At 54.6% G+C, this 18,523-nt stretch overlaps 1 protein-coding gene across 1 annotated transcript in view; it reads right to left on the bottom strand.

Moving 5' to 3' along the window:
- Positions 1 to 13,262: 13,262 nt before the first annotated feature.
- The window catches only part of NCS1 (neuronal calcium sensor 1), a 55,761-nt gene continuing 50,500 nt past the window's right edge, over positions 13,263 to 18,523 (bottom strand). Inside the window, exon 8 of the mRNA XM_086684279.1 lies at positions 13,263 to 17,590. The gene's annotated coding sequence lies outside the window, so the exon portion shown is untranslated. The remainder of the gene's footprint in view (positions 17,591 to 18,523) is intronic.

Here is an 18,523-nt window from a genome sequence, read left to right as displayed (position 1 = left end):
CCCCGTAATCTATTCAGCCAATGCCCTATCATCAGACACTTCTGTTGGCTCCTATTTTTCCTATTATATATGTGAAAGCAAAATTTTCAGAAGGATAAAAACATGAGTCACATACAAATAGTGTGACGACGCAGTCAAGTTCATTAGCCAGGGAATCAGCAGAACAATGAAACTGGTTCAGAGACAATGAAGCCATTCGGGGTTGTATACAGTTGGTGAACAAAGGAATGGTGACAGATTGCTAAATTAGATACAACACCGGGATTATTTGGGGGGTTGTTTTCTCGCCGGCAGAAAGGAAAATCTTTGCACTTTACAAATTGCCTACAAATTAGCCTCAAACTTCACAGAGATGAAATACCTGATCCCTAATGGATGGCGTCAGAAAGTCAAAGGGAGTTACGACTCCTGAACCAACCCCGTGGACCCTCAGGTGGGCTTGTTAAAAAAAACACCACGGCACCACTTTATTTATTTATTTTTTTAATTTTTTTTTTCAACGTTTATTTATTTTTGGGACAGAGAGAGACAGAGCATGAACAGGGGAGGGGCAGAGAGAGAGGGAGACACAGAATCGGAAGCAGGCTCCAGGCTCTGAGCCATCAGCCCAGAGCCTGACGCGGGGCTCGAACTCCCGGACCGCGAGATCGTGACCTGGCTGAAGTCGGACGCTTAACCGACTGCGCCACCCAGGCGCCCCACGGCACCACTTTAAAAAGGAGGCCCAGCCCTCTTTTTTGCCTTATTGCCACTTTCTGAATTATTTTCCTAAATACAAACAAAGCGACGGTGATTTTTATTTTTATTAACCCTCAGTGACCACCTTGTAGCTGAAATTGTGCACGCATCCGTAATTATTTTGTTAATTTTTTTTTTTGAAAGAGAGAGAGAGAGCACGAGCAGGGAAGGAGCAGAGAGAGAGGGGGACCCAGAATCCAAAGCAGGCTCCAGGCGCTAAGCTGTCAGCACAGAGCCCGACGCGGGGCTCGAACCCACGAACCGCGAGATCATGACCCGAGCCAAAGTCGGACTCGCAACCGACTGAGCCACCTGGGTGTCCCTATTCATACTTATTTGGGATGGAAAGTTTTCTGGAAGCAGAATTCGGAATTGAAGAATTGAAAAAATATTTTTAAATGATTTTTTTTTAGTTTATTATTTATTTTGAGAGAGAGAGAAAGAGAGACACGGGAGGGGCAGAGAGAGAGAGAGAGAGAGAAATCCCAAGCAGGCTCCTCACCGCCAGCACAGAGCCTGACGCGGCGCTCGAACCCACAAACCGTGAGATTATGACCCAAGCCCAACCCAAGAGTCAGGTGCTTCGCTGATTGAGCCACCCAGGTGCCCCCAAAATACATATTTGTGATAGAAATTGTAGATTGCCCTCAAAAAATCTGTACCAATACATCCTTCCGTTTGCAGTAAGTGATGTTCTTCGCTCTCCCACACCCTTTCCAATGTTGAAAGTTGTTTTAAGGGCACCTGGCTGGCTCGGTCGGTGGAGCACGGGACTCTTGATCTCGGCGTCTTGAGTTCGAGCCCCATGTCAAGTGTATAGACGATTTAAAATGTTTGAAAAATAAAGGAAAAAAAAGTCTGTGTCAATACGGTAGATGGAAATACGTTATACTTGTTTTTACATGTATTTCTTGGTTTACTAATGAAGTTGAGCGTGTTAAACGTCCTCGGAAGTCACGAAAGTAGGATTTGATTATTATTAGTAGCATTCTCAAGTTGGCCAACATACAGCGTAATTTTGGCTTCAGGCGTAGAACCCAGCGACTTGCCTCTTACGCGACACCCAGTGCTTCTCCGGAAAAGTGCCCTCCTTTCTCTTATTTGTGTTCTTCTGCAAACAGTTTTGTTTTTTTTTTTTTTTAAATAAGCCATCTGAACCATTTTTAAGTGTACAGACCATGGGCGTCAGGTACATTCACACTGTCGGGCGACCGTCGCACCACCTATCCGTAAAACACTTCATCTCGCAGAACTGACACTCCGTCCCCCTTCAAGGCCAACTCCCCATTCTTCTCTCTCTCGAGCGCTTGGCAACCACTGTTGACTTGGTCTCCGCATTCGACTCCTCTAGGCACCTCATCTAAGTGGGATCCCACGGTACCTGCCCTTCTGTGTCCTTCTGTGTCATTTCACTTCACAGAATGTCCTCGAGGTTCATCCATGGCGCGCTAGTTCCAGGCACTCAGCTTTGTATCATCTCCTTCCTTTGATGCCTCAGTAGTGTGTTTGTGGCACAGACCCACCACATTTTGCCCATCATTCATCCGTCACGGGACACCCGGGCTGCACTTCTGGCCACCGCGAGTAACGCTGCTTCAACGTGAACGCCTACCGGGTCTTCAAGGCCCGGCTTTCAATTCTTGCGCGTGTATATCGAGAAATGGGGTTGCTGGATCTCATGGTAAGTCTAAGTTTTTGAGGGGCTGCGATGGTAGTTCCTTCCACGATGGCTACACCATTTTACACTCGCAACGGTGCACACAACTTCCAATTGCTCCATATGTGTGCCAACACTTGTTACTTTCTGCGTGTTTTGTTTTCTTTGACGGTAGACGTTCCGAGGGGTGTGAGGGTTTTTTTTTTTAAGAAATTTTCTTCAATGTTTTTATTGATTTTTGAGAGGGGGGGAGAGGCAGAGAGAGAGAGAGAGAGTCACAGAATCTGAAGCAGGCTCCAGGCTCCGAGCTGTCAGCACAGAGCCCGACGCGGGGCTCGAACTCACGAGCCGTGAGATCACGACCTGAGCCCAAGTCAGACGCTCAATGGACTGAGCCACCCAGGTGCTCCCCCCTTTTTTAAATATATATAATTTATTGTCAAAGCGGCTAACATACAGTGTGTAAAGTGTGATCTTGGTTTTGGGGGTAGATTCCCATGGTTCATCACTCACATACGACACCCAGTGCTCATCCCAACAAGTGCCCTCCTCAATGCCCATCACCCATTTAACCCACTCCCCCACCTCCCAGCCCCCATCAACCCTCAATTTATTCTCTGTATTTCAGAGTCTTGCCTCCCTCTCTGTGTTTAGCTTATTTTTCCTTCCCTTCACCTATGGGCTCATCGTGAAGCCTCTCAAATTCCACATATGAGTGAAATCATATGATATCTGTCTACAAAAGGAGGATTTTCAAGAAAGTACAATTTAAACATCTATCAGGAGGGGCGCCTGGCTGGCTTAGTCGGTGGAGGGTGCAACTCTTAACCTTGGGGTTGTGAGCTCAAGCCCCACGGTATAGAGATTGCTTAAAAATAAAATCTTTTGCAAAATCTAACAGGAGTCCAAGCGTAATGTTAATATCCATGTATTCACCTTCTCTGAGCCTCCGTTTTCTCATCTGTAAAATGGGGGTAATGGTACCCACCTCCTGGATTGTTGCAACGGTTCCCTGGGATCACCTCTTCAATAAATCCTGGCCCTTGAAGCCTTCGTGCAGGACCTGTTCTGGGGAGCCTGAAAGTATGATGGGAACCGAAGCACGCATGAGCAGTGAGCACCCAGCAGAGTCCAGAGAGGGCATACTTCAGCCTTGAGATCTGGAGAGCCCCCAGGCCAGCAGACAACTCCGTCGGTAGGATGGGGCTCAGGCCTCCGCCCTTAGAGCTCCTCACATCAAGGGCCCTTCGAAGAACAGGGGGCTTCCTGCTGAGGCCTGCCTGGGGGAGGAGCCCAGGAGGATCACAGGATCATTTGTTGAGTGTTTCCTTTGTTAATTTTTTTTCATGTGCATTTATTTTTGAGCGAAAAAGAGACAGAGAGAGACAGAGCACGAGTGGGGGAGGGGCAGAGAGGGAGGGAGACACAGAATCCGAAACGGGCTCCGGGCTCCGAGCCGGCAGCACAGAGCCCGACGCGAGGCTGGAACTCATGAGCTGTGAGATCATGACCTGAGCCGAAGTCTGACGCTTCACCGACTGAGCCCCCCAGGCGCCCCTGTCGAGTGTTCTCTATGTATAGTGTGAGTCTCACACTGGGCTGGGAGGCGGACCCTCCTGGGATCCCCACTTGGCAGAAGAGGAGAGAGAGAGTGTACTGTCCCCGCTGATGCGAGGATTGTGCGTGTGACAGTGGCACGATGTACCTACACCCTCCTGGAGCCACTTGGAGAGTCTGGGGGGCGGGCAGGGACTCCCTTCCCTTCTGCAGATCCACATGGGCTCGGTCACCCCAACTTAAAGACTAGAGAGCACACAGAAGGAAAGAAGTCCTGACATGCGACACATGCTGCAACAGGGACGAGCCTCAAAACCATCACGCTACGTGGAAGAAGCCAGACACGAAGGGACAAACGTTGCATGACTCCATTTTTAGGAAATATCCAGAACAGGCAAATCCGCGGAGACAGAAAGCCGACGAGGGGTTCCCCAGGGCCGAGGACAGGGGGACAAATGGAGTGGCTGCTTCGTTGGGAACAGGGCTTCTTTCTCGGGCGATGGAGATGTCTTGGAACTAGACAGAGGGGCTGGTTGCTCAGCACTGTGGATGTGCTAAATGCCCCTGAATTGAACACATCGAAACGGCTGATGGCCAACTTTGTGTTACGGGAATTTTAGGTCAATGAACAAAAAAAATGAATCTCCGGGCGCCTGGGTGGTGCAGTCACCGAACGTCGGACTTTGGCTCGGGTCACGATCTCGCGGTTCGTGGGTTGGAGCCCGGCGTCGGGCTCTGTGCTGACAGCTCGGAGCCTGGAGCCTGCTTTGGATTCTGGGTCCCCCCTCTCTCTCTGCTCCTTCCCTGCTCGTGCTCTCTCTCTCTCTCTCTCTATTAAAAATAAATAAATAAATAAATAAATAATAAGCATTAAAAGAAACATGAATCCTGAGAGGCACCATCGTGTTGACTAAGGCCTAATTCATCAGCGTTTGCCCTCTCCGCTCGTGACTGCTGGTTGGGTCGCAGCGGTAACATGTAGCCCCAGAAAGTAACCCTCAACCTGTGGGAATAAAATGATCCTTTTCTGTGTTCTCGGCCTGATCGGTTATGTTTTTGAAGTCCGTTCCGTTGATATAATTCAACTTCGTCTTTCATTTTTGTGGAACGCTTATGGCACGAAAGCGTTAAATACGTTACTCTTTTCGACTGCAAATGCGCACACACACACACACACACACACACACGCGCGCCGGGGAACAGTAGCCGCTCAGGGTGTTCAGCTGCTACTTCCGGTGGATCCGAACCCGGTCCGGTTGACCCGAGGTGACGGTGAAGCGCTCCCCGCGATGGCCGGCGGGGACCGGGACTCCGGAAGTGGCTGCGTGTCCCCTCGTGCTTCCTGGGCAAGCTGCTTCTGCTCGTGAGGAGCTAGGGACGCATTACGAATCATTTCATTTCACTTTATGGGAAAAACCACGTTCGCATCCCTCTCCGTCCCCTGTGTCTTTGTAAGCTCTCCGTTTTCTTGTGGCCCGGAGCAGAGCTCAGCCCGTTTTGCGCTGGGTATCGATCCGGGGAATTTCCGAGTTACCGATGCTAGTCGCAGAGACTGCCGACAGAAGGGCTGCCTTTGCTGCGGAGTTCCCTGATTCTTTGAGTCCTCGCGGCTCCGGAAAAGGAGGGCACGGGAAAGGCGGCAGCAAGGTCACGGTTAAGTCTAAACCCCTCCCCAGATGAGCAAAAGGCAGGGGTTTTCTCCCTGCTCTTGGCACAGCATCCTTCATGCACTTGGAGGGTTTTAGGGGCTTGGGGTGCTCCAGAGACAGCAACTAGGGCAGGCGCAGGGAGGGCAGAAGATCTGTGAGCAGGGAGGGAGCCTCCCTGGGCCACTGAATGGTTCTGCCTGGGCTCCTGACTTGGGTCTTTCCCTCTAGGATCTGGGACTCAGATCGGGATCTTGAGTGCGGTCTAACCAGTGGCAGAAATGGTGACAGACAGAAGCTGGGGGCCATGCTGCTGGACCCGAATTGGACCAAATGAAAGGGGCAGCAAAGTTGGGATGGGGGCCAGTGGATGTTAGCAATAGTCATACCGCCTTCCCTTTGCGAAAGGCCTTCGGACGCGTCACATTCATTGATTCTCAATGGAAAAAAAAAATGTGCTCCTATCGTCCCCACTTTACATACGAGGAAACTGAGGCTAAGAGGGGTTCATATGCAGGGGCGCCTGGGTGGCTCAGTCGGTTGAGCGTCCGACTTCGGCTCAGGTTCGTGAGTTCGAGCCCCGCGTCGGGCTCTGTGCTGGCAGCTCGGAGCCCGGAGCCTGCTTCGGATTCCGTGTCTCCCCATCTCTCGGCCCCTCCCCTGCTCATGCTCTGTCTCTCAATAAGAAATAAATGTTAAAAAGAAAAATTTTTTTTAAAAAGAGGGGTTCATATTCAGTATTCCCCCAGATCCCTCAGCGGGCAGAGGTGCCACGACAGAAACCCAGGGAAAGGACATAATGATGTTGTGTTGGTGAGGCAAGAAACTTTGGGGGAGGAGGGGGGCCCTCTTCCTAACCCCCGCAGCATTTAATTTACAGCCAGATGATACGGCCAGTGGGGTGGCTCAGAGATGTCTTGACCCCAGCCCATAATGCCAATGAGAGCTGTCTTTTCCCAGGCCCCACCCCGCCCCGGGAATCCCAGGCCTCCCCAGGCCACCGGGAAGTCAATCAGATCCCTTCTTGTGAAAGAAACCCTCTTGTCCTGCCTTGTCCACAGAGTGGTCAGGAGGGTGAGGGTGGGTGGGTCAGGGGAGTGGCCGGCTCCTTGCCTCCTTGGCTTCCCGGAGCGTCCAGGGCAGACAGAGGCCAGAAGCCAGCCAAGGACACCCAACGAGGGCCAGCCCTTTAAGGGAGCCAAGGGTCTGACTTGTCTTCGCATCAAGAAAACGACATTTCCTCACATGAGGATTTAGCCCCGTGGCCCTGGTGGAAAATTCCAGACTCTGGGAAGTGCCAGTTCTAGGTGGAGTCAGAGAGAGACAGAGAGAGAGAGAGAGAGAGAGACAGACAGAGAGAGAGAACACAAGGCCAAAGGTGATGGGTCATAGTGGTAGTTGTGGCTTTGGGTCCCGTACTTTTGGCCTCAAATCCCTCTTCTCCCATTTAGTGGCTCTGAGACTAGATTTCGTCATCTGAAAAGGGAGATAAGGACAGCAGCTACCTCACTGGATGGGAGGGGACAGCGCACGGGTGCGGTGGTTGGCAGAGACAGGGGCGAGGAGGGTCTGGGAGCCAGCATGAGCAAAGCCATCATTGCAGCCGCGACAACTGCACATGGGCGTTCGTGGAGAGCCCAGCACCAATCAGCACGCTCTGTCCCCAGCCAGGTGATGTTTATGACAACGCTCTGCAAGGTGAATCCCATGATCAACCCCATTTTACAGCTCCAATCCTGCCCAGGAGGGGCCCTGGGACCCTTTCCAGACTTTCTGCTTCCATTCCTATGCCCTGGAGAACCCCTCCCTCCCACCCCCACCTCCCACACTTCATTGGCTACCCAGGTGTGGATGGGGCTCTAGGGCTTGGGTACCCTCAGGGTCCCGGGGCCCCCAGCCCCAAGTAGGTTGTGAGCAGGACCCTCTTCGCTGGGCCCAGCCTCTGCCCCTACCCCTGTCCCCTTGCCTCCCCCACCCTGCTCTGAGCTGCTTCTCCCATTGATGGACCCAGTTGGGCAGGGTCACAGTAGACCTTACCATGGTAGGTCTTGGTAGACCTTACCTCCCTCAGCACTAAGCACCCGGCAAGAACAGCGGTGAACAGCCACCGCCCAGATCTGAACAGAAGCTACCTCCCCCCCAGCCCCCTTCCTCCGACCGAACGCAGTTTGATCGGAGCCTGGAAGTCCCTTACACACTGTGAGACTTGGACAAGTACCTCCCCTCTGGGCCTCGGCACCCTTGTCTGTGAAATGTGGGGTGGTAATACTGAGACTGGCCTCAAGGGGGCGCTGCCAGAAAGAGTCAATGAGCTAATGCATGCGAACCTAGCACACAACCATTTTGCTCAAGCTCAGTATTGTCATGATCACTTTGCTAACAGTTAAAATGGGTGAGTTACAGAGAAGGGGCTTTCCACCTGGGTTCCCAAAAGCACAGAAAGAGGGCCACGGGGTCATAAGCTCAGACACCCCCGGCTTGTGTGGGTGCCAACTCCCTGGAGGTGACCTGTATCTTGTCCTTCTGTGTGGATCATAGCCTAGAAAAATCTGATGTTTCACTGGCATATAGGCAGCTGCCGTTGGCTCCGTCTGCCTTCCCCTCTCCCCTGGTTTGTCTATGTCCTATAATCCTCTCTCTGCACCTTTGCACCTGCTGTTCCCTGCCTGGGATGCCCTTCCCTCCTCCTCATTCATTTGGATCTTGCCATTCTTCAAGGCCACCCCAAGCCCCTCTTCATTCAGGAGGACCCCCGGTGACTGCAGGTGGGCCCCCCATTGAGTCACTTGGTTGGCCTTGCCCATCCATGGCTGGTGTTCCTGACCGTCTATGGGCCCTCCTTCTTGAACTAACCAGCACGTTTATCAAAGGCTGTGGCCAAAGCCCAACACTGTGACCACCCAGCACGCTAAAGGGGAGCGGAATATGCCACCGCAACATCTGTCCCTTGGGCCTAAGGATTATTTTGAGCTGATTATTTTTGAGAAGCAGCAGGAGACGCTCTAGAAACAGAGTAGAAGGGAAATCTGTATTTCTAAAGGAAATGTCCGTTAGAAAAGGTACCGGTCCCTGGAAGGGAGCTACTACCAGAGATAACTTTATTTTCGTCCGAGAAACTTCCCTGCAAAGCAAGGTAACATTCGTCTCGTATGCATTTCTTCTTCTCATCTTCCTGTGAACTGCTTCCTCCCCACCTAGAAGCCCCAAACCCCTATCCCTTTCCTGAGCTCAGGATGGCACATGAGTAAATCATCTGGCCACTTTGGGAGTGATAGCTTTTCGTGACTCCCATGTGTACGTATACAACTACATCTGCTTTTTCCTGTTGATCTGTCTTATGGCAATTGAATTCTTGGACCAGCCACAGAACCTAGACTAGTAGGAGGGGAATTTTTTCCTCCCCAACAGTTCACGTACCAGACCCGTTCGTCCCTGCAGAAGCTACTTAAGGACTCCAGTTCGCTTTAAGCTGTCGCCTCGAAACTGCCTAGAAAACCCAGCGTTGGGCTAGTTGATTTGATGCATGACTCTGAACTTCAGAGGGGGCTGGAGACTTTCCCTGACGATGACGATGATTCCCTTCCAGTGACGGGGATCTTCCCTTCCCTCTCCTCCCAGGCTGGCCCGGGGCACCTTCACCCCAAGGTCCCAGCTGTGGCCTCTGACCTTATACAAATATCCTTCGGGAAGAAAAAAAAAACAAAAAAAACAGGGAGGGGGATACAACATAAGAGACTCTTAAATACAGAGAACACACCAGCAGACCCATGACTAAAATAGAACCCACCCTCAGCCGGATGATGATTCCTCCCCGTCTCTGAACAACGCTGGTTTATGTTTCATCACATTTGTTAATTCTAAGATCTGCTTATGCAATGCCTTTATTTCGGGTCTCTGGGGAACGGGCACAGGCTGTGAGATGGGAGTTGGAAGAAATTGCGAGGAGCTCTGGGCCTGCCAGCCTCGCCTCCCCGGGCCCCCTAACACGAGGCCAGCCCGCCCAGTGCCCTCACTGTGGTTTCCCAGCAAAGACCCAACGAGACTAGTCGTGCGGGACCTCCTAGGGCCACCCCCACCCCGGCCTCTGTCTCCCATCCCTAGTCCTTCAGTGAAAGCCCTCCACCCGGGAGCCCTCCCCAATGGCACCCTCGGTCCCTAAGCCTGTGGAGGAGGGCACAGTGAGACAGGAAGAGGAAAAAGGAAGCTACAGGCAAGGAGAGATGATGTGGGGGACACACTGCCCTGTGCGGTTTTGTTAAATCACTTTAGCGTAAGTTGAGAGTTTAGATGCAGACATTTGTCGGTGGCATCTGATCGTTTAAAATGACCCAGGAGCGGGGCGCCTGGGTGGCTCCGTCGGTTAAGTGCCCGACTTCAGCTCAGGTCATGGTCTCACGGCTTATGAGTTTGAGTCCCGCGTCAGGCTCTGTGCTGACAGCTCGGAGCCTGGAGCCTGCTTCCAATTCAGTATCTCCCTCTCTCTCCGCCCCTCCCCTGCTCACGCTCTGTCTCTCTCTCCTTCAAAAATAAGTAGACATTTAAAAAAATTTTTTTTAATAAATAAAAATAAAACGACCCAGGGGCTGGTTCCGTCGGTAGAGCATGCGACCCTAGATCTCAGGGTTGTGAGTTCAAGCCCCACGTTGACTCCGTGGGGTCAGGGACCCAGGTCCTAGGAAGGCTTGTTTCCGAGTCCTCAGTCCAGCCAGAGGGAAAGGGACCCTGAAAGACGAGTTGTGCGCATCCTTCTCCTCCCATTGGTCAAAACTGAGTCATGTGGCCATATTCAGTGACAAGGGAGGCTGGGAAATGTAGTCCTTTATTGCATGCAGCCCTGAGTGCAGCTAAGAGGGGTCAAGAGATATGAGAACAAATAGAAGCCTCCACCATAACCATGTGAGCTCACTTTTCCTGCACTCAGGTGGCCTTAAAGCCCCTCTCCACGCCCACCGCCCTGCCCGGCTCCTCCAGACCAGGGAACCTGGAGGGTATAAAGTTTCTGTCCCTAAATGTGATCCAATGGAACCTGGTCTGGGCCCGCCCCCAAAAGATGGCGGGAAGGAGGTCGGCCAGAGCAGAGCAGGGGTCCGCACATCTCATTCCCCACCCCCCTGTCCCCGCTGCCCACCCTCCTCTCTTCCTTCTCCTCTCTATGCCCGGTGATGCTCTGAATTGGGCTCTGGGGCAAAAGAGTCAGGGAGATACTTTCGAACATGCAGACATGAGTTTGGGGGTTGGCAGGCTAAAGGGATAGGGTGGCGAGAAGTGGGGCCATCCTGGGGTGGGGGGCGGGGGGGTTCATCCATGCTGTCACACCCAGATGGCAGCCAGTTAGAGACATCCTGGAAAAGCAGGTGGCCCAGACGGGGAAGAAGAGGCCAGGTGTCTGCCTCCGTGGAGCCTCAACCCACAGGGGCAGGTCAGTGCAGACCTCAGCTTGATCCAGAGCGAGGGACTCTGACCCATCGCCCACAGCCCATGTGCCGCAGGAACTCTGAACCTTGTCCCCGCAGGTGCCTCCCCAGGCTGCCTGGAAAACATGGGAGTCGACTCCGGTGACAGCTATCACCTACTACAAGTTCACCGCGTGCTAGAGACATGGCCCCAGCTACCCTCACTCCAGCCCCTCGACAGATCCTTCCAGAGGTCTTTCCTGACCCTCCAGAGGGTCAGGTCTTTCCAGAGAGAGGTGCCCCCATGCACTTACTTACTTTGAACGCTTAGGTGGAACTGAAGGGTGTGCGTGGAGATTACCTCCAGTTTCCGCCTCACAGACAGTCCCTTAGCATCTGAAATACCCTAGTTAGGAATCTGCTCTCCAGAAGGTATCACATAGGCATTTAAAAAAATGTTTATTTATTTTTGAGAGAGAGAGAGGGAGGGGGGCTGGGGAGAGCGAGGATGCGAGCAGGGGAGGGGCGGGGGGGGCAGAGGATCTGAAGCAGCCTTTGCACTGACAGCAGAGAGCCCCACGTGGGGCTCGAACCCACAAACTGTGAGATCATGACCCAAGTGTTGGTCGGATGCTTAGCCGACTGAGCCACCCAGGAGCCCCTGTGGTACCAATTTTAATAAAAGTACATATTTAAAATGCTAATGTGGGGGCGCCCGGGTGACTCGGTCGGTTACGCATCCGACTTACACTTGGGTCATGATCTCACAGTTCGTGGGTTCGAGCCCCACGCCGGGCTCTGTGCCGACGGTGTGGAGCCTGCTGGGGATTCTCTCTCTCTGCCCCTCTTCTGCTCTCTCTCTCTCTCTCTCCTTCAAAATAAATGAATACACTTAAAAAAAAATCGATACCACAGTTTATTCCTTAGCAAAGAACTGTTAGAAATGACTTTATTCTTAGGAGAAGCGTGAGGTGGTCCAAGAAGCCGACTGGCTAAAAGGTTCCCAGCAGTGAGCTCGGCAGCCTGGCACCTCCCCGGGGGTGCTCTGGGGCAAGACCCTGGGGTCTTGGTCCCCTCGCTCCTTGGACAGCCAGGCACGGGGGTCTGGCTTCTTTCGTATTTGTTTGCTAGTAAATATTGGGACATTTGGCGGAGTTAAGACCTGCTTTCGTTATAGCATTCCATCCATGGGGTGGCGGGTCTAGGAAGCCATCATCTGCCTCTAACTAGGGGTCCACATTTGTACCAGAAAACCCGGTCAGTTAGAATACATGCCCCATGGCAAGCGGTGGAGGCTGGCTGGGAACTACGTCTGATCCTGGCACCGGCGCCCCTAACCACCAACCCACACTGCCCTCCCACATTGCCTTCGACTCGCTCCCACGTGTCTAGAGTTCTCGCCTTTACTCGAGACCCTGCCAGGCTCAGGCACTATGCTGGGTGCCCAAAGTGGCCACAAAGGGTGCCATCTTTGGGTGCCCCCTTTCAGTGGCCGCTGTAGCCCCCAAGCGGAAACTACGTGGGGCCCTCGGGCTGCGTCTGGCGGGTGGCGACGGTCGGATGATTCCTTTCACAAGACCAACTCTGAAACATAACCCGTTTCCGCATGGCGGCGGGGGAGGGGGGCTCGTTCTCATGTTGGCCGTTCGGGATTTTCCCAAGAGCCTTTGGCCCAGAGCAATAATGGATTTTCAACCAACAGGGACATCCCTGTAGCAACATCACCTTCTATTGTTCTGCAAACTAATGCTTTCGTGGCAAGTTCTGGAAGGGGCCATCACTTCCTCTAATTCCTCCTCTCCCCCAATCACCCAGCACGTGGGAGGGCCCCCCCCCCCCCCCCCGTGTATTGAGAAAGCACTGGTTCCTCGCCTGAGGGCAAGAGGGGGCCCCTCCAAGATCCCAGGTTGCAGGAGGGCCTAGCGAAGGCCTAGCCTTTGTCTTCAAACCTTTAACAATCTTTAGAGAAATGCTTTAGGGACCCCCAGGAAAGGACACAGGCAGGAACGGACACGCTGGCCGGGGGTGAGACGTGGGGTCGGGGCCCACTCTGGGGACGCCTGGGCTTCCCACGACACTCCTTGCAATGCGCTGGTTTAACCGTTACGCCCACGCCTCTCACTTGGCACCATCTTTGTCTTGGGGAACCTGGGCAGACAACCCCCGAAGCGAGAGAAAGGGGGTCACGGGGGGGGGGGGGAGGAAGAAGCCTGCGATGAAACGAAAAAAAAAGAACAGAAACAGACAAAGCAACAGGTCCACACAAGGGAGGCACGGACAAGTCAGGAAGCGTGTTTAATTGGCATGGCACAGAAGACATACATCAGGAGCACGAGAGGAGGCCTGGGCACACTGCGGGGCCCCTGTCTGCCCCCGGGGCCTCGCCCCGCCCCCACCGGCACCTCCAGGACAAGGGCCTGCTTCTTCCCCAGAGACAGACACCAGCGGATTCAGACAGGACAGCGGGCCCCCAAAAGAGGCCCCGAGGGGGTTGGAAAGGCAAAGAGGCAAACAGAAAGAACACGACCATAGCCAGGAAACGTTGCTTTTGTTTTGTTTTGTTTTTTGGTTAAGAGTTGTCCAAATTCCTTCACAAAGTTGCAGGCTCCAGGTCGGGGGGTGGGGAACGTGACCACTCAGACTGCCCTGCCCCACTGGCCTTCGACCTCTGCAAGGTGACCGTGACGCCCATACCCACTCCCCACTTCCCCCTTCGCCCTGTGAGGGGCAGACACTTGCTCCCATCTGAGGGACAGAGGAACTGAGCGGGAGCCACTTGCCCCGAGCCTCAGAGAAAGCTGGTCACTGAGTCCAACTGGGAGCAGGTGGCTGTCCCCGGAGCCATGGGCCGGGGCCACCGTCAAGATGCAGGAAAAACAGAACGGCACAGGCTGTGGGGCGAGGCGAGGCGGATTCTGCGTTTGTCCCAGGCCTGGGCAGTAGACAGGAGCCTGAGCCTAGAGGCCAAGACAGAAGATGGGACCAGCTGTTTATTCAACAAAAGCCTTTTATTCATTCAAAAATCAACCATTGGGTTTATTCCGCAGATATTAAAAAAAGGGGGGGGGGCAAGGCTTCCCATCACGGCGCCCTTATGCTCATTAACTTGCTAGCCCTGGGGGAGACCTAGAAGAGGGGCACCTCGGACACACACTGCCAGTCACGGGAGGTTGGGGCCCAGGGCACCTCCCGCTGTCCCCCCTCCAATCTCCGGTTGGGCCTGACGGGGTCCCCACATGCCTTTGCAGCTCCCGGCCACCAGGGGGCGTGCCCGCGTTCCCTCGGACCCCGGAGGCGCCGCGGGGAACCGGGTGGCTTTTCGCTGGGTCCGCAGAGGGACTCTCTCCAGGGAGAGGGTGTCTCTCCCGGGGGAGATCTAGGACACCCCCCCCCCCCGCCTTCCTCCCCTCAGAGAAGAGACGCGTTCCCGAAAAGCCCAGGTGTCGTCTGGGAAGTTGGCTGTCAAAGTGAAAAGCATCTCGGGGAAAGGAGGACACACGCGTTTGCCTTGACATTGAACGTTGCCTGGTTAAATATCAGGAAGTCTGTCATTCTGGTCAATGCCATCAACAGAGTGGGGAGCGGACACTGTGGGGGAGAGGCCAGGGCCGCTGCTCCTGGGCCAGGGAGCGAGGAGCGAGGAGCGAGGGCCGGCAGAGGGACTGAGAGCCTGGCCTTCGGTGGGTCTGGAATCCCCAGAGAGCAGCATGTGACCCACCTGGGTCTGCGGGGGGGAGGGGGGTGAATCGGTGCCAGGGACAAAGGCCCACAGCTGCTCAGGTTCCATATCTGGAGGCCTGGTGAGAGGAGGGGACACAACTGTCCCTGCCCAGCCACCTCGGGCACAAATGGCCAGTATCCAGCGCCTTGCCCAACAAGAAGGGCGGCCCTTCCCTGCGGCTCTGGGCCGTCCCCGGGACACGGACCCGAGGTGCGCCTGAGCCACGGGTCCACGGTCCCGCCTGCTAAGGCCAAAAGCCCCACCTGTGGCTCCAAACTAAACGGCCGAAGGGCAAGAATGGAGAAAGAAGGCCTCACAGACACCTGCTCCACAGACACCCAGGAATCGATGCCCATGTCGGAGCTGGCGGGATCCGTCACTCCTGACCCTGGGTGGTCCTGGGCTACGAGTCCCTCACCGAGATGGTGCCTCTAACACTGGGCTGTGCGGCTGCTCCTTCTCACTGGGCCAGAGATGCACATCGAGGCTCAGGCAGAAGGCAGGGGAGGAATGCCACGCGGGGACCCAACCCCCCCCCACGCAACCCCAAGCCACCAAGTTCATCCCAACCTGCAAAGTCGCCTGTGAGAGCTGAAGCGCTCCCCGTGCCTGCGCGACCCGGGGGCTTACAGTGGACGCAGAGCGCAGCCCGAGGCTCTGCTGAGCAAGAAAGGAGTCTGGGACCAGCTGAGCGGTCCGGCCAGCGGGAAGGGACACGCAAGGCCCGCCCCAGCAGCGCCGCTCTCTGGCGGAGGGTCTGTCGGCTGAGGGTTAATTGGCAGACGCTCTGGCCTCCCGGGAAAGTGCAAAGTGAGAACCAAGGACAATTCAAAGTGAGAACTGAAGGCCGGCTTTTTCTCTCCCAGGGCTGGGGCAAGCAAGAAAGGGGACAGGCTGCTGAGTTTGCCAAGAAGCAGGAATTCGAGACTCAGGCCTGGCCCTAAATAGTCTGGGAGGCTGCTTCTCAGTCCGGGAGCCTTCCCTGGAAGAGGACTGGTTCTGGGCCAAAAAATAAAGACAGCCCAAGAGTCCAGGAGGGACCAGGAAGAGCTGAAGAGAGAACAAGGTAGGTCATCTGATCCCGCACACAACCACCAGTGGCTTCCATGTCCCTGAAGACTTGTGCCAAGAGACAGGAGACGGCCTCACACCGTGCCCACGCCTGCTGGGGCCTGGCAAACAGCCGAAGACCGCAGAATCATAAATGCAAGAAACCCAGGCTCACAATGACACAGCGTCGGTGTGGATACAGGAAACTTCCAGATCGACCAGCCCAAGCCTCCTGGTTCTGCCGCTGGGGTAGTAGCTGGGGCCCAGAGAGGGCAGGGGGCTGCCTGTGATCGCAGAGCAAGGGCCAGCCGCAGGCTCCCGGAGAGGCTCCCTGGCCTCTGACTTTCCTGGTGGCGGTTCTGGGGCCACCCGGTCTCAGTGGCAGGCAGCGTTACAAGCTTCCTATGAGCACATATGGGCTGCAGCCCCAAGGGACAGCCACTACCAGACTGGACCGTCTGCGGCCCTTCCTTCCTGCCCTCCCTCCCAGCGTTTAAGCTGAGAGAGGAAAGGGGAGGGGGAGGCCATGTGATCTACGGGACAAGGCAGACGGGCAGGCAGAAAAGCAAGTGGGAGAGAACTGAAGGACGCTCTTCAAAACCCACCAAGGAGGGAGAAGGAAACTTTCCTCTGCTCACCGGCTTGCCAAGAGCGTCCTCCCCCCGCCGCCTTTCCTTACGCACCCCATCCCACCTTCCGGGCTCCCAGTCCCCAGGCTGCTGCAAGCGCCAAGCAAGAGTGGAGAAACCAAAAGACGTCCCCTGTTTGTCCTCAGAAAAGATGCTCTGGACCCAGAAGAGGAACAGAAGGGGGAGTATGGACAGGAAGCAGAGAAAAGGGATTCAAGAAGGAGGCATTCGGGCTGGGGGAACAGTGCATTAGCCATTTAAGAAACCCACCCTTCCCCTCTCCAAACATCAAGCACAGTATCTGAAAAAAAAAAAAAAAAAGAAGAAGAGAAAAAGAAAAAAAAAGGTTTTTGGCTTCTTGGCCGCTTCAGGCCACCATTCTCTCCGGCGCAGGTGGGCGAGGGCGTGCGCGTATAAACGGTAGGCCCCGCATCCCTGGGAACTTTGGACACACGAGGCAGCAGCAACAGTTAACAACCAATAAATAAAAGATATCAATTATATATGTATATAAAAAAAAAACTCACTTTCCCCACAAAAAGCACAATACTGTTATCACAAAAAAAAAAAAAAAATCATCATCATCATAATTAATCATCCTTGCCACGCAGGTGGTCTGGCTGCCCGAGGAGGGGACGACAAATAACGCGAATCGGGCAGGCCCCCCCCCAGTGCCCCCGAGCACACCGTGGCCGAGGCCGTGACATCCCGTGGCCTCTCCGGCTGCCGAAGGACAGCCGAGGCGGGAGGCAGTCTTCTCTGAGGTCTACGGCAGCCTTCTCCCCATCTGTCAGTCTGTATCTTCTAGGACAGAAGGTGGTTGTTTTTTTCTTTTTTTTCTTTTTTTTTTTTCCCTTTGTCAATGTCTGTTTGAAATAAAAAAAAAAAAAAGCACACGCACAGGAGAGCAGGAAGGACCCAGAGGCTGCCCGCGAAGCAGCCGAGGCCTTGGTTTTGCAGAGGGCTGTAGCCTTTTCCGTTTCGTGTCGGTTTCTGGACAAGCAGAGGTTGTTGGCAATTGGAGACAGTGGCTTCAGGCGGCGGTGGGTGCAGGGCAGGGGGAGGAGAGCCGGGCCCCGCGGCTCCAGGGCAGCCCGGCTGGGTGTAGATGCGGAGAGAGGCTGGGGGAACACAGGAGGGTGGCGTTGGGGGCGGAGGTGGCCTCATGGCACGGGAGGAGGTGAGTGGTTCCCAGGCATCTGGAAGACACAAGGAGGTGAGACAGGTGCGGAGCTGGCTGGCTGCCCGGGACCCACGCTCACGGAGCCGGCAGGGGAGCCAACTGGAGGGCCGGGGGGCATTCCGTCAGAAGTCCTAAAATTCAGCGTGCGCACCCTCGGATCCACCTGTTTGGCGCTTCGCATGTCTCCTTAAGAAGCAAAGGAGGCGAGGGGCGCCTGGGTGGCGCAGTCGGTTAAGCGTCCGACTTCAGCCAGGTCACGATCTCGCGGTCCGTGAGTTCGAGCCCCGCGTCAGGCTCTGGGCTGATGGCTCAGAGCCTGGAGCCTGTTTCCGATTCTGTGTCTCCCTCTCTCTCTGCCCCTGCCCCGTTCATGCTCTGTCTCTCTCTGTCCCAAAAATAAATAAACGTTGAAAAAAAAAAAAATTTTAAGAAGCAAAGGAGGCGTTTCCCACAGTATCATCTGCGATAGCGACACACAAAGGGAGGGAGCGAGCTAGGGAGCCGGTCGGATAAATGAGGGCGCAGCCCTAGGATCGGATAACTTGCAGCCACGAAGGCCGAGGCGTGGCGTGGCCGACAGGCACAGAAGATGTTCAACAGGCTTCGTCACCGGGGACACACAAATAAATCCCACAATGAGACACCACCCCACACCCGCCGGGATGGCTATCCTCCACACGCGGGGACGTCACAAGTGTTGGCCAGGGCGTGGAGACGTTAGGACCCTCACCCTTGCTGGTGGCAGTGCAAACGATGGCACCCAAAGGGTTCAACACAGTTACCGTGGGATCTAGCAATTTCCCTCCCAGGTAAAAAGGGAACAAGGTCCTGATACCCGCTCCGACAAGGAGCCTCGAAGACGTTACGCGAAGTGAAAGGTACCGCGCGCTAAAAGCCGCGTATTGCATTTATGTGAGAGACTGCGTTCCGAGGACACGTCCCAAGTAGG

The sequence above is a fragment of the Puma concolor genome, chromosome D4, assembly GCF_028749965.1.
Source record: "Puma concolor isolate L17-30 chromosome D4, mPumCon1.1.hap2, whole genome shotgun sequence".
Lineage (NCBI taxonomy): Eukaryota > Metazoa > Chordata > Mammalia > Carnivora > Felidae > Puma > Puma concolor.
This window is presented reverse-complemented; position numbering and strand designations above follow the sequence as displayed.